Genomic DNA, 23,110 nt, shown 5'->3' on the forward strand with positions numbered 1-23,110 from the left:
AGAGGACACATGTTCAGAGTTACCTGCCTAGATTTCAATGGTTAAAGGGCTCTTGCCAGCACTCATTTCATTCTTTTCTTACACATACTCAGTTAGGTGCTTGGGAACCTATATGTCATTTGATTATAAGTACGGGCTTTGTGGAAAGAGATGCAAAATTCTGGGAGGGTTGGTTTGCTTACAAAGGCCACCCAGGATAGTCAGTCACACACATTCCCACCTCTGGCTGTGTAATGCACAGAGGACATTTTTGTGTTTTGTCAAGTGATATGCAAAGAAAACAGCTGCTCACTCCAAGATTCTCAGAAATATAAGCTGTATACAGTCTGGGCTCTCAGTCCCTGAGAAACTCACATACTTTGACGTTAGAATTCAGCTTTTTGATAGGTTTGCTTTATGCCAATTTTATTGAATTCAGGCAAGAAGAGAAACACAGAAACCTATGGTATAGTATCCTGTTTCCAAGTAATGCTTTAGTTTACAGGTTTTCTCCAGCACATTGATTTTTCCCTAAAGTTCATGTTTATTCATTTATTTGAGTCTCTGTGCAGGTGACTGCCAAGGTTATGGCCTTTCCAGGGAAAAACAGTGTGTGTGGAAGAAAAATTTTTAGTTATACAGATTTGTCGTTTTCTAAATGAAAGATTGCAATGTCGTGTCAATAAACTAGCAATGGAAGAGCACCTTCATATCTACAATTGGAGAATGGTGAGCTGAAGGGATTTAGACCCGATCTTAATGTGAATCAGTCTTTCACTACAGAAGGAAACTAAGAGGAAATTCACATTTTTATTAAAGCCGCGTAACCAAAATATCACTCAGTTCCTGATCATAGGACCTGGTCCTCGTTTCTAATTTGTTTTTATATTTGGTGGTAGAAAAACTTACTCCAACACTGACAACTCTCAAAGCAGTATTAGCTTGCTTTGTGCATGCAAACAGCTGGTTAAACTGTTCAGCAAATCCATCGCTATTCAGAACCAGTGGAAGCACTCCCAGGAGAGACAGGGAAAGAAGAATCATTGCCTCACCGTGTAAAGTCAATATAATCAAGAGTCAGAAACTCCCTTTAAGCCAAAGTGTAGCAGGGAGGAAAATGCTTTGGAGTTGGAGCACAAGGGTTAGTATGCAGCACAGGTAGCCCGGGTTCCATATCAGGGCTCCATTTCCCCAGCACCCCCCAACACCTGTTTTGTTTCCACATCCTCACCCAAAAAGTCTCAACCGCATTATCAGCTGCTCTGATGATACAAATTAACTATGATTTTCTGAAAGGAAGCCTGTTTTTGTTTTGTACTTTAAGAAGTATTTCTAACCCCATCACTGCATATAAATAGGTCAAGACACCTTTTGAGACAGTTAACAAGGTGCATTGTAAATTCAGACCATGCTGCTTCACAAAAAACACAAGCAGTCTCCTCTCTATCAATTGGAAGCCCACTTGTCCTTCAAGGGAAATCTGTTCCACATAAACTCCCCTGAATACCTCACCTCACAAAGATTGCATGTATCTTATTTCTTAGAGTATGAATAATGATGTCTTTATTCAGACACATCTTAAATGCCTTGTATTACTGTCATAATCTTACGTGTTTATATACATATTTATTCTATCAGAACATATATTTGTCCTTGTCCTATCTTCTTTTCTTTTTCTGAGACAGTCTCTCTCTTTTGCCCAGACTGGAGTGTTGTGGCAGGATCTCAGCTCACTGCAAACTTCTTCTCCCAGATTGAGGTGGTTCTCCTGTCTCAGCCTCCCGAGTAGCTGGGATTACCTTCACATGCCACCACACCCAGCTATTTTTTGTATTTTTAGTAAAGACTGGGTTTCACCACGTTAGCCAGGCTGGTCTCAAACTCCTGACCTCAGTGATCCACCTGCATCAGCCTCCCAAAGTGCTGGGATTATAGGCATGCGCCACCATGCCCAGTCGTATCTTTTTTAATTAAATCATAACCTCCATCAAAATACAAGATCTGATATTAAGAATAATCAGCATAATGTTGTACAATTCCAAAGCCACATCTCATTGACTTCCATCCCCTTCAAATTTCATCAGTAAATGTATTATCTTTACCCACTCCAATAAAACATTTTTTAAAAGTCTATTGGAAAAGCAAAATATAAAACAGATTAAATCATAATGTGTCCAGGAAAAACCTCAGATAAGCACTTATGAATCTTCCCATGCTTCTAACATGAAAAAACATTCAATCTGTTTCATTTCAAATGCTCTTGTTCACTTTAATATTGTTCCTAGTGAAAGAAAGGGCCATGAGGTTTGGGAAAGTTGGCTTATGTAATGTCCATTTTTTCAAGCTCCTTTAAAAATGTCACGGAAATGATTCATGGCAGAATCTTACTTTTACAGGGCTGAGATTGGAAAATCAGCAAAGGAGTTTGCATATGCTAATACATTCAGGAGTTCAGTGGGTTCTTTTTAGAAAAGACCAAATACAAATCCCAATACCTGAATCTTGAGAACTTTCCTCCAGGAGTTCTTTGCCAAGAAGCCATTATATGTTATGAACCTTTAGAGACTCCACAATTACCCTGGCATGCCTAGGAATAAAACGTTTTGTCCCTAACTATCTGTGATAATAACTGTAACTAGTTTTCAAATTGTATTCAATGGTTCTGCATTGGGAATATTTTGGTTTTGGGGAGATAAAGGCGCCATGCACCTATGCTTGAATTTGCACTGATCTGAGACATTAATGATGTTCCTCCCTGAAAATAACAAAGACTACAATTTACCACCATTAACCAGACAAATGACTAACTTTAGCTTAGATCGTGTTGGCAATCTGTACACAAGTGAAAAAAAAAAAACCCTAAGTTGTTCATTTAATCCCAAAGAATAAATGCATTTAATAAATTCACTTCCATATCTTCATAAAAATTTTTACTAACAAGGCACAGCTTTCTCCAGCATTTTGGTAAAAGCCATTTCAACCTTCAATAGAGTTTGAGTCTTGGAGGGAAGAGAGGGACACACTGTGCTGTGGAGGAAGGTTTGAGAGAGTCAGGTCTCCCAGGGCATTCTTGTCTGTAATTGCAAAAGCAAAGAACAAAGGTCAAACATAGTTGCAATTATTTCAGCCCAGTTCTCGCAGGAATTTGGTGTACTCTAACCTTTAGCTAGACCTAAAATCCACACCATACTTGCCACCCAGGACATGTGTCAGAATTGAGTGGATTTTCAAGAGAAAGGATGGTGATCATGATAAACTTTTCAGCATTAACTAGTATCAGAAGCACCACCAAGCATTTTACATGAATTATTTCATTTGATTTTGTGGCGGATACTGAGGTACACCACCCAGATCCCCCTCCTTCAGGACTGAAAGACTTATTCCCCCAGATACTGGCAGTCTTAGTGACCAATGCCTCTCTAGTAATTCACCTTGGCCAAAGTGAGCTGCCTCACCAAGTTTATGTACCCTCCCCAACAACAGCCCTCATCCAACAACTGCTTAATGTAGAGTACAAAAGCCCAGCCCTCTTGCCTCGAAGAACAACTATGAAAAAAAATCTCAGTCTCAGAAATTCTTATATGATCAGCTAAATACTCTATCGTAATTGTATGGAAGTTCAACTTCTTCTTCACCCCAAACTTGTTCTTCTCACCTTTCCCAGGTGTTATTCCTGAACATATTCTCCAATAATATTATTGCATAAAAATCAGAGAGTTTTAAAGTCTATATCTGGGTTAGACAACCAGAGGTGAAACCAGAAGTGATCCATGGGCACAGACTGTAAAATGAAATGCACTACCTTACTAGCATCAAGGTTGCCATGAGGGCCAGGCACTGTGGCAGCTGGAGCAATGGAGAGCTTTTGGCAAGCTAGTGCAGTGTATTGTGAAGCTTGTACCAGCAGTGAATGGGATCATAGGAATGCACTAGTGGATGCAGTATCTCATGCATTTGAAAATTTCATGGGAAATAGTAATTATAAGGACACTGGATTTAAAGAGTTACTAAGAGGACCATGGGTGTATTGGAGAAAAGCATTGAAAGACAAAGAGTGGTGTGAAAAACAGAGGGCCTTTGTAGTAGTCTGGTTTCACACTGTTGATAAAGACATACCCAAGACTGGGCAATTTACAAAAGAAAGCAGTTTAATGGACTTATAGTTTCGTGTGTCTGGGTAGGCCTCACAATCATGGTAGAAAGCAAGAAGGAGAAAGTCACGTGTTACGTGGATGACAGCAGGCAAAGAGAGAGAGCTTATGCAAGGAAACTCCCATTTTTAAAACCATCAGATCTCGTGAGCCTTATTCACTATCAAGAGAACAGCATGGGAAAGACTGGCCCCTGTGATTCAATTACCTCTCCCAAGTCCCTCCCACAACGTGTGGTAATTCTGGGAGATACAATTCGAGTTGAGATTTGGGTGGGGCCACAGCTAAACTGTGTCATCCCGACCCTGCCCCCTCCAAATCTCGTGTCCTAACATTTTAGAACCAATCATGCCTTCCCAACAGTCACCCAAAATCTTTATTTCAGCATTATCCCAAAAGTCCACAGTGCACAGTCCAAAGTCTCATCTGAAACAAGGCAAGTCCCTTCTACCTATGATCCTGTAGAATCAAAAGCAAGCTAGTTACTTCCTATATACAACAGGGGTACAGGTATTGGGTAAATATCCCACCATTCCAAATGGAAGATATTGGCCAAAACAAAGGGGTTACAGGGCCCATGCAACTTTGAAATCCAGTGAGGCAGTCAAGTCGTAAAGCTCCAAAATGATCTCTTTTGACTCTAGGCCTCACATCCAGGTCACACTGATACAAGAGGTGGGTTCCCATGGTCTTGGGAAGCTCCATTCCTGTGGGCTTTGCAGGGTACAGCCTCCTTCCTGGCTGCTTTCACAGGCTGGCATTGAGTGTCTGCAGCTTTTCCAGGAACACAGTGCCAGCTGTCAATGGATCTACCATTCTGGGATCCGGAGAATGGTGGCCCTCTTCTCACAGCTCCACTAGGAAGTGCCCTAGTAGGGACTCTGGATGGGGGTTCTGACCTCATATTTCCTTTCCACACTGCCCTAACAGAGGTTCTCCATGAGAGCCCCGCACCTGCAGCAAACATCTGCCTGGACATCCAGGCACTTCCATACATCCTCTGAAATCTAAGCAGAGGTTCCCAAACCTCAATTCTTGACTTCTGTGCACCTGCAGGCTCAACACCACATGGAAGCTGCCAGGGCTTGAGGCTTGCACCCTCTGAAGCCATGGCCTGAACCAAACCTTGGCCCCTTTCAGTCATGGCTGGAGTGGCTGAGATGCAGGGCACCAAGTCCCTAGGCTGCACCCAGCAAAGGGACCCTGGACCTGGCCCACAAAACCACTTTTTTTTTCCTCCTAGGTCTCTGGGCCTGTGATGGGAAGGGCTGCCGTGAAGACCTCTGACATGGCCTGGAAACATTTTCCTCATTGTCTTGGTAACAAACATTGGGCTGTTTTGAGATTAAGTGCATTGGCCTGTAAACAGCTTAGCATAGTACCTGGCACTGGATATGCAATCAACATAAGTTAGCTTTTGCTTCCTGATCTTCCAAAGTAGAGGCAAATCTACTTTGCCTCTTTAAGTATTGTGAAGGCTAATTTTCCTCCCGTTTTTGCTACTGTAAGCAGCACTGCAATAAACATTTCTGTGAATATATACTTCTCTTTATTCTTATCTATTTATTTTTTATATCTTCCTAGAATTGAACCTTCTGAATTAAAGGACATGCATTTTTCTCACTATATTTTAAATCATTACTAGAGTCTAAAAGGAATAGACTAGCATATTACACATTCAAAATATTAAAAATCTAGGGAAAATTAACATTTATTTCAAATTGACCTAGATATGGAAAATCTAGTTTGATAAAAGTTTTTTTTTCTTTTTTTTGAGATGGAGTTTCGCTCTTGTTACCCAGGCTGGAGTGCAATGACGCGATCTTGGCTCACCGCAACCTCCGCCTCCTGGATTCAAGCAATTCTCCTGCCTTAGCCCCCCGAGTAGCTGGGACTACAGGCATGTGTCACCATCCCCAGCTAATTTTTGTATTTTTAGTAGAGATGGGGTTTCACCATGTTGACCAGGACGGTCTCGATCTCTTGACCTCGTGATCCACCCGCCTCGGCCTCCCAAAGTGCTGGGATTATAGATAAAAGATTTTAATGGTCTCAGAAGACAGCCCATTGGCTCCAGCCTAACAGAGATACTGTCTATGGGGATCCCAGTTATGGCCCTGATCATGTGAGACTTATTACCCAGCCCTCCTCTGTCAGAACTTGCAGAAAACATGCTGGCTGGTGTCCCACTCCCTAATGTAAGGAGAAGTCAGGCCATACTTCTCTAAGGCCTGTTACAAAACTCTCTTCCTGGATTTCCTTATTTCCTAAAATTAGTTGTTTGATGATTGTCTGCTTGCTCTTTTTCTTATAGTGTTTTGCATTGCTCCAGTGGATATGTGGGTTTGTCAGCTTGTGGGTAATTGTCCGATTTAAGGCTGATGGACATGAAGGAGAGACCTAAAGATCAGTATGTCCAATACAGCCAGATTCTACAAGCTCAGGGGCCAACACTCACAAAGTACTGACTCTGGTAAGAGCTCCCAGGAAAGTTGAAAAGAGAACCCTCCCGAAAAAGCTGTCTCTGAGTTAATAATTACTATCTTAACACATAATGTGAATTCTTTCAGAGACTAGAGAGATTGGGACTAGGATGAATTATACAGTAAGGAAGAGCATTGTTTCCTGTTTCTTATAGAAGCCATATTCAGAACGTCCATTCTGTAACTGGACTGAGGATATCAATGACCTGGCTTCCACAATGAATTTTTTAAAGCTATACTCATATAAGAGTTAATACATGCCATACACTACAAAAATCATTTTATATATATAAACTCATTCAATTCTGAGTCCAATCCGATAAAATAGGTAGGATTATAATCTGCATTTTAAGGTTGCAGAATTTAAAGCACAAAATGATTCAGGGACTTGCCTAAAGTCATACAGCCTATAAGTGGTAGTATGATGAACCTAGACAGCTGGAGATATCGTACTTTAATACAGGGACCATGACCTTCATAAAGGTCTCATTTAAGGTTCTACTAGTCTGACTGGCCCCAAAAGGCCACCCACATGTCCTTGAAATGGGATCCTGATACTACTAATAACAAATATTCATAAGCACCTACCAAATTCAATGACTTGGAGATATCCTTTTACAATGACCATGCAAGGCAAATCAGTTTTTATTCACATTTAGCAGGTGAAGGAGCTAATTCTCAGAAGGATTAATTTATTGTTCAATGTCACACCAGCAGTAAGAAGCAGAGCTGACATTGGCAACTAAGTCTTCTGTCCTCAGAGCCCAAGATCTTAACTACTACCTATGTTATTTTAGATGTAAATGCTGGAAAGAGAAGGAGCTTGGGTGTTAATAGGTGTTAATTATAGCCCAGCTCTCCTGCTCTATTTTGAAATGAGTGCTAAAACCAAGACCAACATAAGACCAAGGTCAGCAACACTGAGGCCCCACCTTTGAGTCCAGCAGTGCCTTTCCCATTTATAACTGTCAAGGTGGGTTGTGGGTAAGGCAGACACACCTGAAAGTATTATTGCTCATTCGCGGCTCTCTCCAACATAGCATGAGGACCTATAGAACATCATTAAAGCAATATTAGCCACTTTCTCAAATTATGGCTTTGAGTTCTGGTTTTATTTACCTGTTCGCTTAAATATCATTTCTGGTAGATTATATTAGTGATTCTCAGAGACTGACTGAAAGATAGTAGCTACTTTCCTTCTTGGCATCACCCTAAATGTACTTTTGCAAGGCACCTTAAGTTTTCAAGAAAACCCTATGGTTAAAAAAAAAGGTTATCTTCCTCCAAATAAGTTAAAAAATGTCAGACACCATGACACCAGTTGCTGTGTAAGAAATATGTCTTTTAAAAATGACATGTCAGTTTTTCATGTGTCACTATGAGCAGATGTTCAGTTTGTGAAAGAACGTGTTTTTTAAATTTCCTCATTTGTGCCACTTTACTGCCCCCCTATTATCCATCTGAAGCTATTCCATGAATCCCCTAGAAGCTGTGGGTCATACAGGATCATTTGACTGACAATTTCTGTTTTTCAAGGCAAAAGATTATTTCTTTCCATGAAATAATATTATTCAAAAAAGGGACTTTTTCTGAGACCATAAACAAATGAGAAGCAAAGCAGTGGAATATACAAATAAGTTGTTCTCCACAGTGGCCTAAGCATCCCACTGGCTGGGCTGATGGTCTACTGGCAGCCCAATCTCCTGTTGAACTTGCTATGAGACAATGTTAGACTCAGGTTTGAAAAATAAACACCTCATTATAAAATGTCTCTCTCTTAATTAATGAAGACAAATTAATCTGCTCTGATTTACATACTAATTCAAAACTGGAAAATATTGTTTTTAAACATTTTTAAGAACACTAATATTTTAAAGACATAGAATGAATTTGGTAACCTTGTATAATTTTTAAATTAAGACAAATGACTGGTTTTATGGTTTTGCTACTCTGGCTGTTATACAGTTAACATTTTTAATTGCTCCTTCCCTAATTAATGAACTGTGAGAAATGAAGCCTAAATGTAGAAATTGTCTGGAAGTTATTTAAATGATTGGAATGACTTCTACCCAGAAAAACTTATATGAATTGAAATGCCAGTATGGGATACTGGATTTGAGTGTATTCTAAAAAGGAGCCTTATTGAGTGAAGGTCTGTTTTTTATATTATCAGTAAGTTGACAACAAATTGAAATTATTTCTGAGATGAAAGATACTGAAGGTTTCTTACACAGAAATTGATCCAAGGGATTCAATTCAACATATATTCACCATGAATGCTCTGTGCTCATAAGAAATCTTCCATCTCCTCCAAAATAACACTGTCACCAAGCTGAGGTTGGAGATTGCTTTCAGTTTTATTGAGGTATAATTGACAAATAAAATCATATATATATATATATATATATATATATGGTTTACAGTATGTTTTGATATATACAGTACAAAGATAATCATAGTCAAGCTAAGTGACATATTCATCACTTAACATCATTACTTTTTTAATTAGATAGAATTTGATGTAGAAAATTTGTTTTTGAGGTGAGAATACTTAACATCTCCTATAGTTACCATGTGTGTATGTGTCTTAATAACAGGATTATTTCTAATCCTTTTGGTATATACCCAGTAATGGGATTGCTGGGTCAAATGGCATTTCTGGTTCTAGATCCTTAATGAATCACCACTGTCTTACACAATGGTTGAACTAATTTACACTCTCACCAACAGTGTAAAACCATTCCCGTTTCTCCACATCCTCTCCAGCATCTGTTGTCCCCTGATTTTTTAATGATTGCCATTCTAACTGGTGTGAGGTGATATCTCAATGTGGTTTTGATTTGCATTTTTCTAATAAGCAGTGATAATGAGCTTTTTTTCATGTTTGTTGGCTGCATAAATGTCTTTTTTGAAAAGTGTCTGTTCATATCCTTTGCCCACTTTTTAATGGAGTTTTTTTTTTTCTTGTAAATTTGTTTAAGTTTTCCATAGATTCTGGAGAGTAGCCCTTTGTCAGATGGGTAGACTGCACAAATTTCTTTCCATTCTGTTGGTTGCCATTTCACTCTATTGATAGTTTCTTTTGCTGTTCAGAAGCTCTTAAGTTTAATTAGATCCCATTTTTCCATTTTGGTTTGTTTAAAAAAATTTTTTAAGTATCCTGTAAAAGCATTCAGGTGGTCTAACCTCATAATAATTCTCCCTTTTTGGAGATTTAGAATTCAGTGTGGGTTCTGCACACAGCTCAGAGGTCCAGTTAAAAGATAGGTACTCCCTGTCTAAATCAAACAATCCTATGACAGATTTTTATAATTATATGTTTGGCATCCATCTTTAATCTCCCTCTAACACGGCCAGACTTTTTCTTCTCTATACCTTATGATATAAATTTTGCCCTTTGATTTTCACCTGAGTTGTTTACTTTACTATGCAAATTTAAGGCTATTTAGCTGACAACTATTTAGGGTTGTACAACAGGTTGTCAAGAATCTGGAAGTCTAAGATAGGAAAACTTTTTATAAATCTGTAAGACATACTTCTATTGGCATGCCTAACACATCTATGTATTAATATGTTCTGTAAAAAATGTTTCACTACTGAAAATATATAAAGAGCCCTAATTAATTGGCTTAAGAAAATAAAAGTGTTTGAATCAAATGTTTTATCAGGAAAAAAGATAAGGCTAATCAAATGCTTTTTCAAGTTTATGTAACAAGTGAAATCTTTAATAAATAAGTTAGCTTTAAAATTATTGGTAAAGTAGTATTAGAAATGTCTTAAAAGTTGCCAGCATACATTTTGTTTGCATTTATTAATGAAACAAATTTATACTTATCCCTGCCAAATACCAAAAGTTGTAAGAATTTGGCAGATGGGTTACAAAACTATAAATCCATCCCCAGACAGAATCATCTTTGCTTGTATAATCTTTAACAGATAAGACATTGATATTTGTTTAATAAAAATAGCTACATCTTGAATTTAGTAAGATTACTATAACTTCTAATCTTATGGCTTTAGGCAATCAAGTCCACAGACAGTAAGATTTGCTTTGGGAAAGGACTGCATTGTTTTTCTTTCAAAGCTAAGCTGTAAATTACGTTCTTCCCAAAGTTTGTTTGGCCTATGCTCAGGAATGAACAAGAAAACCTTGCAGATTAGAAGCAAGACAGAGTCCATAAGGTCAAATCATTTTCATTGTCTCAGTCATAATTTTGCAATGATGGTTCCATAACTTTAAATAATGACAACTGCAGTTTTTATAAATAATCTGAGTGATTAAAATAAAACAATTAATCTAATGTAATAAGATAAATGCTTGTAGCCAAACTCATAATTTAGAATCTAAAGTTATATTAAATATTAGATATGTCATTATTTGGGTTTTCCAATAAAAGTGTATTTGTAGAAAAACACACTTTCTTTTAAAAAAAAAAAAAAAGGTATTTTTTTTTAAAGTGAATAATTTTTATCTAATTCAACACTCATTTAAAGGTTATATATAAAACAAGGTAAAAGGAACCAGGAAATAAAAGACATGTAAAGAAAGTTATAAAAATAAAGAGAGTTTTTTTGATAAGAAAGCTTAAAGAGAAATAATTTTACATGAAAAAGAATTTTGTATAATAAATTTAGTCCTAAAATAAAATGACTGGTTGTTTAAGAAAGAGGGATGTTCAGGACAAACCAGAAAGTCAAAGCATGTCATGAACAGCCTGTACAAGTCACAATAAGTCAATTTATTGTAAATGTGTATATATATATACATATATATCATATATATGTATATCATATATATCATATATATGATATATATGTATATAATATATATATATGATCAAGTTGTCTATGATTAAAGGGAAATTATAATGGTCTTTCTAGAAATTGCATTTTATGTTAAAAAAAAAAAGACATACACTAAAGAATTGGTTAGAACAATATAAATTTTTTAAGAGGTTGATTTAATAAATTATAAGAGATTTTAATTTTTGTTATTTTAACCCAAGGTTCAACTTTTATTGCATCTTGCCAGTTTTGGGTTTCTCTCCCCTTTTAAAATGGATGAAATAGTAACACTGCCCTTCAACTCATTTTCAGCTCATATAAGTTTTTTTCTCTTCTTCTTCTTCTTCTTGGGTTCTGTTTTTTTTGTGGGCTAATGCTAACTGTTTTCTTAAAGGTCTAAAAAATATTTTCTTCTGACACATTCTGTGCACTGCAGGCCTTATCTTTTGCCTTTTGGTAACTGGCCTGATTTTATGTTTTCTTGAAATAATTTATATGCCATTGTTTTTCAGTTTGGTTTGCTTAAGAAAAACTGAGATTTTTTAAAAATTTAATTAAGTTTATTACATCCTTGTTTATTCCTGTATGTGCTTTTAAAATCCTGTGACACTGAGTTACAGGGCTTTGACTCCTGGGTCTACAAAGTACAACAAGTCTTGCTAACTCTTAAATACTGACAGCAATTAAAGCCTCATCTTCAGGCATGGTAGAAGATGCTAATCAAAACAAACGACATTTCTGAGACATAGTGTTGAAAACTAAAGCTATCAGAAGAGGTGGGCATGTGAGATTGTAAGCACCAATTTTGAAAGATAAAATAAGTTTAGTTTCTCTATAAATTAATCATTAATGTCAAAGGCACACTGATGTAAAACCAGCATATGGGCCCCTGTGTGAGATTAACAAGGTTTTCTTGAAGCATTAACTGACTCCTTAATAAAGGTTATAAAGGCTAATGAAAGTTACATCTTATGATCAAGATGAAAATTTTATAGATCATTTATAAAATTTGGAGGAAAAAATGTAATTGGCTTCACATCACTTTTATTAAAAGTGATCACTTAATTAAAAAATTAAGTCTACTCTCTCAAAGAATGAAGGGTCCTTCTTTAAAAAAATCCTTATCACTTTGGTTAAGTGAATGACTTATTTTACAATACCTGTGATCCTATTTTGTTGTATCAAGTATTTTAAACCTTTGATATCTGACAAACTTTCCAAAATCAAATTATAAATTGTCTTTTTCCAATCTAATTAATCCTTTAAGATATTATTAATAGGTTCCCTAAAGTCCCAAAATGACATATTTGGTTTATTTGGTATAAAAATCATACAGAAAGAATTGTCAAATATAAGATGGTGTTTGGTTTTCTTTGGGCTATATTTGCACAAATATGTTATTAGCATGTGTTCCAAAATTATGGGAAACTCCTATAATTCTTATATGACATACTGTACATTATCAGTAATAATAGTTATGTTAAATTATTGTGTGCCAGATAGATAACAAATTTCCTTGTCAATTGTGTCTTTGACTACAGCTACCCTATAACTTTTTGTTATCCATGGACAATTATTATCTTCTTTCAGTCATCTTTATAGGATAGTTTTATAATCAACTGTAAATGCTAACAGGTGCTCTTGAATGCAGGTTTCTGATAACTTTGGAGATTGTGACAGCAGAATAGAGGAAAAGCTTTCAGGACTCATGCAGAGCTGAAATGTTCATGAATGTAAATCAGAACAGGAATTAACTGCATGACTAATCTAATCAAAGTCTGAAGTAATCTTTTTGATTTTTGCTTAAAACACTTGTTTTGTTTTTCAGAGTCAGGAAAGCTTATTTTAAGCTATTTACAGCTTTTAACAATTGAATAGAGTATACTCCTATGAATAAACTTTGGAGCATATTTATTTCTCTCTACCAGATTTCAACAGAATTTGGAAACTATTTGTGTGTATTCTTAACTTATGACAATAGTTATTTGCTTAATGCACAATAAGCCTTTGATATGTGACAGACTTTCCAAAATCAAATTAAAAATTGTTTTATTGTGCTTATGCACAATAAAAATCTGTTTTCATTTGTAACAGGACACAACTGGAGAAACGTTGTTTTACCAAAGCTTTGACTAGAGTGGTGTGCTTTCCTTTAAGGAATCAAACTTGACTTACGGAGACAATAAAAGCCCCTTGAAAAAAACTGGTCTTACACCTTTGTCTAGACAGTCTCTGTACAGGGTTCCTGACCTGTGGTAAGTAAGAAAGTCACTTTCTGACTGACCCAAGAGCCCCAGGTTTATTTTGGAACCAGAAAAGGAGAGAAATTCACCCAACACAATTATTTTTGTTGTACTGTATACAAATAATTAGGCCAAGTATAATAAAGCAAACCAGTTCCACCATGATTTGTCTTTAGTAAAAGACAAAAAATAAGAAACTGGAGAGAGAAAAAAATATGCTTCAAAAACTATAGTGCACTGTTCTTTTATTCTAGTATTGCCTAATATTTTTCAATTTTTATTGTTTTCTACAGTTTGAACTGAATTCTAATTTTTCTTGGCTGCAAGCCTTCCAAATAATGTTTTCATTTTTTTTTTCCTTTTTTCCCATTTTTCCTAATTTGGAGTCACTGACAACTAGGCTGCTTTCATAAAGTCCTGCAAACTGAAGTTAGACAACTTAAACTTCAGAAGAAAATAACAGCAACTTACTTATGTACATAAGCCACTTTCATACCTGGACTTCAGAGTAATATGGCCTATATTGATTTTCTAGGACTGCTCTTTTGTTTGTTGTTCTTTGTCTCCCTTCCTCCCCCTGTTTTCTCTTTGCAGGACATGAGATTTCACAATCTTCTAAATATGAGCTTTCCTAATAACTCATGATATACCTGTCTAGGAATAAACCATCCTAGCCATGAAAGATCAAATGAAACCTGAGATGAGAGACTCATTTTTTTATAAAATGCTTTCTCCAAAGGATTTTTAAAAAGAAAAGAGGGGAAATGTGAAATGAAAATGTACTGGGCCCCAAGATCACTAAGCTATAGGAAGAAGTCAAGCTGGGAACTGCTTAAGGCAAACCTGCCTCCCATTCCATTCAAATTCACCCCACTGTTCACTGAGATAAATGCAATCTGATTGCCTCCTTTGGAGGGCCTAATCAGACACTCAGAAGAATGCAACCATTTGTCTCTTATCTACCTATGACCTGGAATTCCCCTCCCGCTTCAAGTTGTCCCACCTTTCTGAACTGAACCATGTATATCTTACACATATTGACTAATGTCTCATGTCTCTCTAAAATGTAGAAAACCCAGCTGTGCCCCTACCACCTTGGGCACATGTTATCAGGACCTCCTCAGACTGTGTCATGGCCATGCATCCTCAACTTTGGCAAAATGAATTTTCTAAATTAACTGATATCTGGCTGGTTGCAGTGGCTCATACTTGTAAACCTAGCACTTTGGGAGACTGAGACAGGTGGATTACCAGAGGTCAGGAGTTCAAGACCAGTCTGGCCAACATGGTGAAACCCCATCTCTACTAAAAATACAAAATTAGCCAGGCATGATGGCAGGCACCTATAACCCCAGCTACTTGGGAGGCTGAGTCAGGAGAATCGCTTGAACCTGGAACTCAGAGGTTGCAGTGAGCTGAGATTGTGCCACTTCAATCCTGCCTGGACAAGAGTGAAACTCTGTCTCAAAAAATAATAAAATTAACTGAGATCTGGCTCAGATTTTCAGGGTTCACAGTATCCACAAGTCAAATTTTCCCTTAGATGTCATAATTTATGAGGTAAAGCCAGACCTATACCACTAAAAACTATATGGAGTTTCAAAATTCAAATATCTAAAAGAGTTTGATCTTATTTTATCCTAAAGCATAATTAAAGGTACCTTTAACCAGGTCAAGGAATGAGTGTACTTTTATTTGGTTTTAAAAGGAAGGTTGTTAAAGTAAACATGACTATAGAAGTAAACAGAATAGTGCCTGGCACACAGTAAGTACTTAATATTTAACAAAAATTGGTTGAATGACAAATGCAGTATATCAGCCAATTTCTGTGTTATATGTGGAATATTGTTAATATTCTGAAGTTCATTTGGCATAAGCAAATGTACATTATCTTGTAATTTTATTTATAAACAAATATGACAAAGGAGTTTCTATAAACCATTCAGAAGAAAAAATATTGCCATTATTCCTACAAGTTTGTTCCATTATAGCATGTTTGTGTTAAAACACACACATATACACACACACACACACACACACACACACACACTCACACACACACCAGAAAGTCCTTTAAGAAAAGCCATTATGGTCTATTCATTAAGGAAAACTTAACATGGCAAGAATTAGTGAATTCTTCTTTTTAAATTGCTTTTCATAATATTTATTTTATAACACAAAATCACTGCAGGAAAGAAACCTCTCTCTAGTCTTATATTTCTGAACTGAGGGGACTACTTAAGTGGCCAAAAATTTCCATGTAGACAATAATTTTAAACCAAATGTAACAGTATATCATGTTTTTAGTAACACTAATTTTTTTTAAAAAAAGGAAGATTTTTAGAATCAGTCTTATTCAATGATGACTGCTTAGTTGTTTGCATAAAATCGGTTTTGTTTTGAAACAAGAAGTACACAATGTAAAATAGAGATTGATTTTAAAGTAAGACAGCAGTCCCATTTAGCTGGGAAATAACAGAAGAAAATATTCAGTTCATTTTTGATACATTATTAGTCTTCTTTTTAATTTGTTAATGTCTATGAAAGAGAAGGGAGAAATCAAAGCCTGACTTCATCAGCCAGCAGCCTGATCAAAGAAGAAAATTGCCTCACCTTGGAATATATTTTGTTTGAAATAGGTAGTTTATAATCCAAATAAACAATTTTGTCATTTTATGACTGTGTTTTTAATGAAATATGTGGAAAAGATATGAAATAATTCACATCCTTTTCTTTGTTTTAAAATTTCCAAATCACCAGAGTTCATGCTAGATGAGTCTGAATCCATTAATGACGCTGCATTCAATTTCATTTGCCTCATATTTTACAACAGCTATTTACTGAGAACCTATCAAACTTAAGGCACTATACAGGCTTGGAATTGGACAGATGACAAGTGGAATACTTGTCCTCAAAAGCTCCTACCTAACTGGAGAAATAATAGCTCCAGGTTGTATGAGCTAAGAGCCAAGTCAGAGGTGTGTCACTCTACCAGAGCTGCAAAAGAAAAGCTCTCCCAATTTTCATTATATCAGGATAGGTGCTATGCTCTTTTCTCCCATTATATATTTCATAATCCCTCTTAGTACTTCATTTTGGCTTCTTGGTTCTCCATAAGTTTGAATATTTACTCCCAAGATTCAATTTTGCTATAGTACCTGTAAGAGCAAATTTAGCTCACAACCTACAGGAAGATACTCATGTCCTCTGACTCCTGAATAGGACAGAGTATTATAATAGATTAAGAAAAAGACAACCAGAACAGCATTTCTCAACCTTGACAATATTGACATTTTAGGGCTTCTAGATAATTCTTTGCTATGGGCAGGGAGTGGGAAGGTTGTCCAGTGCATTCTAGGATGTTGAGCAGCCTCCCTGGCCTTTATGCATTCAATGTCAGTACACCCTATACCAATTGTGGCAAGCAAAAATGGATCCACTACCAAATGTCCCAGGGGAGGGAGGGTACAAAATTCTTTCTGATCAAGAACCACTACCTTAGAATGATCAATTATACCTCAGAAAATGAAAGTTACATATGTATATACACACACATATAGAAGATCATAGCCAGTCTCAAGAATGAAGCAACTAACAGTATTAACAGGTATCAGTTACACAAAACAAACTATAAGAACTCAAAATGCCAGCGATTGCATCTTTTATTAGAATAAATAAATTTTTTTTTTTTGAGATGGAGTCTTGCTCTGTCACCAGGCTGGAGTGCAGTGGTGCAATCTCAGCTCACTGCAACCTCCGCCCCCCGGGTTTAAGTGATTCTCCTGCCTCAGCCTCCCAAGTAGCTGGGACTATAGGCATGTGCCACCACACCTGGCTAATTTTTGTATTTTTAGTAGAGACAGGGTTTCACCATGTTGGCCAGGGTGATCTCGATCTCTTGACCTTGTGATCCGCCTGCCTCAGCCTCTCAAAGTACTGAGATTACAGGCGTGAGCCACCATGCTTGGCTAGAATGAATAATGTTTTAACTTTTAAATCGGGGATACAAGCATGGGTTTGTTACACAGGTAAAGTTGTGTTGTGGCGGGGAGCGTTATATAGATTATTTCATCACCCAGCTATTAAGCCTAGCACCCATTAGTTATTTTCCTGATCTTCTCCCTCCCCCAAGCCTCCACCCTCTGAAAGGCCCTAGCATGTGTTGTTTCTATATGCCCACGCGTTCTCATCGTTTAGCTTCCACTTATAAGTGAGAACATGCAGTATTCGGTTTTCTGTTCCTGTGTTAGTTTGCTAAGGATAATGGCCTCCAGTTCCATCCATGCCCCTGCAATAGTATATACAAGCTTTTTTAGAGGCTCCTTTGATGAAGTCCATCTACGTTCTTAAATTTCACCTTGACCTACAGAGTGATCACTGAGTAAGGATCTCCACATGGAACAAGATGACAGACTGGACACTGAAACCTGACTCCCGAGCCCTCAAGATTGCTCTTATGGTTGAGAAATCTCCCTCCTGCCACCACTGCCACCAAGGAGAATTCTCTGTTCCTTAAGAATTGAGGTTTGAGATCATTAAAAGAGATGTCAAGATTCTTAGGCTTTACAGTTTCTTTTAGAGAGGAAATCAGTGCAGGACTGACAACCAACACACAGAAAAATAAGGAGGAAACGGGAGGTAGAAATCATCCTAACGTCATTTGTAGGAAATGGAAGGCTTCTCCTTAATCAAATCAAGTGTCATCTCCTTTGAGAAAAATATATTGCAACATTTTTTGAAGAAACGAAAACAATCACCCCAGCCTCATATGGTAAGTTTTAAACGTGAGGCTTAGATATCATTTTAGTTAGTAAATTTTCAGCTTCAAGTAAATGAAAACTGACCACCTTGGCTTAAGCAATTAAGGGATCTTTTTTCGCATTAAAAGTAGCTCAGATGTTGGCCCTCCAGGACTAGGGTAATTAAAAACTCAGTAATATCATTAGAGACCCACAAGGGTGCCAAACTCTTCTTATCTTTTCATTTGCCACCCTCAGCTATTGTCCTTATTATTACCTCATGACCCACCACAGGCTGCAGTGTTCCAGACCTCACATCTTCATTCAAGCAGGAAGTAGAAGGAAAAGGAAAGAGATAAAAACAACACACTTCTGCTTTTGTATTATTGGCCAGAACTGGACCGCATGGCCTCCTTGTTCTACAAGAGAGCTTTAAAATTTGAGGTTTTACATTTTAGATTCTCTACAATAGGAGATGGAGATCAGATCATACAACCCACAGGATCTGACAGAGTAAAGTTCCATACAAGTTGGGAATTTTATTCCTTTATTATCTACTATTTTTCTTTCCAACCATGTTGGAGAAGATTTTACTAAGAAATTCAGATCCCCTGGAAATGATATTTAACAGCCAAAGCCTCCACTAACATTTATTCATGGCATCTCCCGTATAAAAAGAAATGAAAGAATCTTTGTCACTGTCTCTTTAGCTATCTAGCTGACATTGATGCACAAAGATTGGCTCAGTCAATTTAGTACAAAATAAATGCAATTAATCATTTGTATGTTTATGGCCTTTGTTTCTCTGATGAACTTTCTGCCATTGTTCTTCTCTCCAGCTTTCAGAAAGACCTGAGTAGAGAAAGTTACCGTGGCATAGCTGACCCAGTGGTCTTGAGCTCACCCTGAGACAGTCCCATCTCAACACTCACCCTGTGGGATCAAGCTCTTCATTGTGGTGCCAGACTAGGTCTGAATTCAGACCTTGACTTGACTTGAGTGCCTCCTTGCTCTCCTTGGTGCATTCCTAGGCCCCTTCTCACTCTCGGTCTCCTACTCCTCGAGTGATTAAGGGTAGACCCCTCCCACAATCTCTCCTGTCTCGGATTTGAACGTCATAAGCATCATTTGGAACTGAGAAAGCCCCAGCAGCAGCAGGGATTCTTTTACTGTCTTGGCCCTTTGGAGCAGTTAGACTTCTCTTGTGCACCAAATACAAATGTAAAATGCTTTCTGCTATTTAAAAACTAAATAAAGAACCATAAGAAGTCAGTCAAGGGCCTTTGAGTGCATTTAAAAGGCTAAAAGCTTTTGTCGAGGGCAACTCTGATGAAGCAGGCTTTTCAATGAATACAATCAGAGGCTAACAACTGGAATAGGAGGCCACTAGCCGTACAGGTGTGTGCACACCATCAGTGTGATGACAGAAGAGACCGATGAGCTAAACAAGGTGCAGGCAGAACCTGTTTTTGTCCTACCCACAGGTGGGTCCATCATCCCCTTCCTCCACCCCACCCTGTCCTCCTCCAAGTCTCCATCCACAGCTTTTAAAGTAAAATCAAAAATGAAATTAAACACTAGTCCTTAATCAAGTATGCACTGAAACAGCCCATCCAGCTTAGGGTACATTTTGAAAGTTGAGAGACAAAAGCCGAAACAGTTATTTGAACAGTGAAACCAAATAACTTCTCATTAGATAAAGGTTGTAGGTAACTAAACAGCCAGAAAGAGGCAAGTATCATGGAGTGGCAGTTGTAGAAAGGGCTAACACCCCTAGGAATGGAAAATAAAAGGGCAGGGGTTGGTATAAGCAATACTCAGAAGCTGCAAATGGAGCCCCATGCAGTCGAAATTCAGACTTCTGAAAAGGAGCACTGGCTCAAAGGTGCTATTGCTCCAAAGAGGATGTCATGAGGCTGTTTCTGTGAATTGGAAAAAGTGAAAACTGGATTCAGCTATGAATAGGGAAAGGAACAGCCCTTGCTTAGGGTATGCTTATAAGGAAGAAGAGAAAAGAAGCCACAGAAATCAGGAAGGAAAGAAAATGTCACTTCTTCCTCCTCCAGCCTTGTGGTGCTCCTCTGGCCTACCAGTGATTCAGCCAGCAGAACAGAAATGTATTTTGTCTAGCGCCAGCCCTAACACCACATAGCAGAGCATAGAGGACTATGTCTGGAACTGACATGCAGAAGTGTGTCCCAAAGCAGAAATAACCATGAGACTTCATCTGTATACCAACTCTAATAGTGTCAGGATGTTGTATTTAGGAGGATCCTGAGGTTCTACCTATGCATCAGGAGAGAGTTCCGGCATCATTTAGATTATCTGCCCTCAGCAGGAAGAGGGAACAGTGGCATATAGTTGCCATCCCTGGCCTAGAATCACATAGCTGTCCCACACACCCTTTAGACATCAGGTCCTGGGGACAGAGACTTGAACTCCTTTTCAGCCGCAGCAAGTACCCAACCTCACTCCATCTGGTGGAGAGAGTGCAATGGGGAGTCACTGTAAAGTAACTCAGAGTTCCTAATACATAGGCTCATTTACTTCCCAAAGCTTGGCAGAGCTCACTTTTATATAGCGTCATAAAATCATTGAATTTTAAAACTGATCAAGACATAAGTTTCCTGGCTATGCTCGAGAACTCTAGGGACAGAGCAAATCATTCCCATATTCAGACAATTCTGATCCCAAGAAATCTTTTCTTTATGAAGAACTGAAATCAACTTCAGTGTAACTCTTATCCACTGGTCCCACACCCACCTCTTCAAGAAAGACAGAAGTAGGTCAAATTCTTTCTCTACATGTCATCCCTTCAAATGTTTGAATTCAGCCATCATATTCCACCAGATTTCCTTTATTCAAGTATAGTAGCCCTGTTGTCTCCAACCGTTCTTTACATGAATGATACATAAATATCCCTGTCCCTGTTCTCCAGGTGCACTCTGATATATCTCAGCCCCTTGTCGAAGGTGACCCTGAAATCAATAATCCTGTTGTGATCAAAATAGCACCAAGGAATGAAGTAGAGAGTGTAGTTAATTCTTTTTTAAGACGCCATCAACATTTCTGATGACCACATCACGCTGAAAACTCCTATGGGTGTTTATTGTCTTTCACTTAAAAGAATCCTCAGCCATTTCACCTCCAGGATAAACAATTCCACTTGCTTCAAATTTTCCCAAGGAAAAATATGTTGCAGCCAGTACAAACTACTGAGACATTCCCTTGGAGGAAAAGGCAAACAGCTTTGTGAATGCTTAAATAAATTAGAAAATTAAGCTCTTACTTGCTGATGGTGGATGTCATAAATGTATGCTATAATCAGAAGCTTCCATCAATTTCGGTGTTCCCGCTGAGCCGCAAACTTTGTTATTGTTCCTCCTGCAAAATACAGATGCCATAAACCGGGTTTTTGACTTCACTGGGTTTTTGAGTCAGATGAGATTTTATAAGCAGCTGTGTTCTACCTTTTAACTACATTTTAATTTAAATATATCTTTAGTCATCACTTTAAAAATTATCTTCACGAAGTAACCAAAGTTTAAAGTAATGGCCTATTTTAAAAATACATGCCAAACTCTCTTAGGGTTTTTAAACATTCCACTTGCATTATTTCTTTTAGGTTCATTCAGTTACGCTATAATTTCATGGAGCTTTAAAGTGGTGGGGCATGTGACGAGATTACCAATTATTTTGGCACTATTTTGGGCACATGATTAGAAGAATATATGAAATAACAGGGAGTTTAACAAGAAAATGAATCTTTAAAGAAACCGCCTGATGAAAATTCTGTAGCTACAAACTTCCAAAGGTTAAAAGAACAGAGGTAAATACAATTTAATACAAAGAAGTCAGGGGTATGATGTGAAAATGAGAAGGAATAATTCTGATTTATACACAGCACACTGAAGGATGGATGATCTGCTGAAATTAAATATCAGACTTCAAATTCTTAGATTCAAGGCAAATTCTCAGTTTCAATGACTTCATTTTGAAGGACAAGGGGGTATGCCACTGGAGTGGGAGGGAATTATTTGAGGCACAAAAGGTAAAATACATGTTATTTTATTGTTATTTAATCTTACATATTATTATAGGGGTAAAAGGCATGTCCCCAAAGACGGTGTATTAGTTTTGTATTGCTGCTGTAACAAATTATCACAAATTCAGTGGCTGAAACAACATAAACGTACTACCTTACGGTCTTACAAGAGGTTTCATTTCCTTACCTTTTCTAGCTTTAAAAGTCTCCCTGCATTCTTTGGCTCCTAGTCCCTTCCTCCATCTTTAAAACCAGCAAAGACGTGTCTCTCAATCTGACCTCAGCTGGGAAAGATTCCTCACTTATAAAGACTCCTGTGATTACATTGTGCCCACCTGAATATTCCATGATCCTCTCACCATCTCAAGCTTCTTAATCATATCTGCAAATACCTTTTGTCATATAAGGTACCACATTCACAGGTTCTGGAAAGAAGGGGTTGGGCATTTTGGGGGTGGGAGGGGCATTATTCTGTCTACCACGCTGTATAAAGCAAAAATGAGACAACACTCCAGGAAACAAACTGCTCTCCATGGCCTTCCTCTGATGAAAATTGGAGTCACAGCCTACCCACATCCACAGGTGCAGCTCCTCAGTCACTATCTGTTGTTGCATGCATAGTTTAATGGAAAAATTAATGATGAAATGGCTTCAGATGATGTAAAAACTTTACCAGAAGACTGTC

Source organism: Sapajus apella, unplaced genomic scaffold, assembly GCF_009761245.1.
Source record: "Sapajus apella isolate SASKATOON/1434 unplaced genomic scaffold, GSC_monkey_1.0 scaffold13, whole genome shotgun sequence".
Lineage (NCBI taxonomy): Eukaryota > Metazoa > Chordata > Mammalia > Primates > Cebidae > Sapajus > Sapajus apella.